Genomic DNA, 2,500 nt, shown 5'->3' with positions numbered 1-2,500 from the left:
ACGCATTGCTTGTGACTAAAGGCTTGACCTCTATCTGGTATCTAATATACATTTATATTGCAATTCATTGGATTGAACATGACATTCCCGCTTCAATCAATTCCCTGTTATTGATTGGCTAAAGGTCCTGACAGGTGGAGATTAACGTCACTGCCAGTAACGGTACACCAGGACTCATGCATTCCATTATTCTTATGGAAATCATCATGTCTGCTATAAGTGGGACGATTACCGTACGACTCAGTGGTGGGAAAAGTACCCAAATGTCATTACTGCAATGTGGAAATACTCTGTTACGAGTAAAAGTCCAGAATTTAAAATTTGCTTGAGTAAAAGTACAAAAGTATTGGTATCAAAATGTACTTAAAGTACCAAAAGTAAACAACAATGTTTGAAAATAGCAGATCTGACCTTGTAGATCGGCCATTTTCAAATAGCCTATGTATAAAATAGGGCTAAAGTGGTTAATGTATGTTTTATAATGTAATAATTTATATCTGCAAAGTAACTAGTAAACTAGTAACTAGTAACTAAACTAGTAAAAGTACAATATTTGCCTCTGAGATGTAGTGGAGTAGAATTAAAAGTATAGACAATTGGAAATACTCCAGTAAAGTAAAAGTACCTCACAATTGTACGTAAGTACAGTACTTGAGTATATGTACTTAGTTACTTTACACCACTGGTACTACAATAAGCAGTTTTTCTCCAGCTCGAATGTGACCAGCATGGGCACTGAGAACAGAATGTTGAAAATGTTCACACATAGTCAACTAGCAATACAGAATCACTTGCATCTACCACACATCTCTAGCCTGGTAAACCCTCCCTCCGGAAATCTCATTTCCATTTGATTTCAGGAAGGAGTCTGGTCTGAAACGCCTTTCTCCAATAATCGCTCTGCTCGCCGAGCCGACGAGCCTATCAGCGTCGTCGCTCATTGTTCTGTGATTGACAGCGACAGTTGGCCAATCAGGTGGCGAGTTCGAGTGAGCCCGAATGAACCCGAGTGCAGCCTGAGAGCCGCCGACAAAAGACGAACGGCAGCCATTGTTGTTCTCAGAGTGCCGTCACTTCTTAGTTTCGTTCTTAAAACGGTCTCAAACTTCTTTTTTGAGGCACGGAATTTACTATTAACATATCGTTTGAATAGAATTTAGTTGTTTAACTTCATATATGTGGTCAATTAATCATGACAGAGCCTATTTAAAAATATAAATTTAGAGAACCGGCAGGGGCGGGGAGTGACACGCATGTATCCCAATAAGGCAACCTATTTTCGGCATGGCCGTCTCAAAAGTCCCGTTGCGTCACATAGTCTGGAGCTCGTCAAAATGAACTGCTGATTGGCTGAAGGGGAAAAACGATCATTGGTTGAAGGGGTTGTCAGTCAGCGGTATTACTCCCGCCCAACTCCAGCCCACAGCGATTATTGCAGAAAGGCGTTTCAGACCAGACTCCTTCCTGAAATCAAATGGAAATGAGATTTCCGGAGGGAGGGTTTACCAGGCTAACACATCTCAAGGGGTTTAAGTGTTGTAAGGTTTTTTTTGTGTTCCCAGCACAATTGGCAGTTCTTCAATTCCCCCCTGTCCTAACACATGGCATAAAGAAGAAAGGCCAATTAAGCACACTATTTGCCCACAGCTGTTTGCCCACAGAGTGTTTTAACTCTCTTATTAGACAACACTCCTACTTCCTATAAGCACACCTGCTTGACATTCAGGCCGTTACCACTTCTTAATCAGTAGTGCATGGTTCTGCCAGACAGAGACAAAACTCAACCGCCGCAATTGTGTTAGTTATATTGTATTAACATACTCTACCACACAGATTGGCCAAAATAACATTATATTCACTAGAAAGTTGCACAGTATAGCTTTAACCCTTTTGTCACTTTAGATGTCTTTGGCTATTCGAAAATAGCAGATCTACAAGCTCATAGCGCGGCACCGAGTGCCGCGCTACGAGCTTGTAGATCTGCTATTTTTGAAAAATCGTGAAAAAATATTTTTTATATTTTTTTTCAAAAAACTGTTAGGATTTAGATTTTTTTTAAGAATCACCTCAGGTCTGAATGGGTTAACTGGTCAAAGGTCTTTAACCACATGAAAGCTCGCATCCTGAAGATAGTCAAAAATAGCAGCTTTACAAGCTCACAACGCGGTGCATTGGTACGAGTTGTGAGCTTGTAAATCGGCTATTTTTGGCACAGAGATGTGGTGTGTGTGTGTGTGGGGGGGGGGGGGGGGGGATTACTGGAGCAAGAACAAACCCCTGGGGGGACCCCGGCCGATGAAGTATGTTTTAAGTGGTTAATTCCATAGAATCATGTAGCTTACATTATGCAAATGTGAAAGCTCCGCGCACTCTATTAACGTTGAAAACAGCTAATAAACTGCTCCACTATAGTGTTGACACAGTAATGTCATGCAATTTCAGCATATATTATTATCAACACCATTCAGGCTAAGTACGTAAAACTAGCATCTTTGAAAAG

General features: G+C 40.9%; 1 protein-coding gene across 1 annotated transcript in view; it reads left to right on the top strand.

Moving 5' to 3' along the window:
* The window catches only part of csmd3b (CUB and Sushi multiple domains 3b), a gene marked incomplete at its 5' end in the record, with an annotated part of 624,567 nt that overhangs the window by 526,555 nt on the left and 95,512 nt on the right, over window positions 1-2,500 (top strand). The window lies entirely within an intron of this gene.

Source organism: Gymnoscopelus microlampas (assembly GCF_963454915.1).
Source record: "Gymnoscopelus microlampas genome assembly, chromosome: 15".
Lineage (NCBI taxonomy): Eukaryota > Metazoa > Chordata > Actinopteri > Myctophiformes > Myctophidae > Gymnoscopelus > Gymnoscopelus microlampas.
This window is presented reverse-complemented; position numbering and strand designations above follow the sequence as displayed.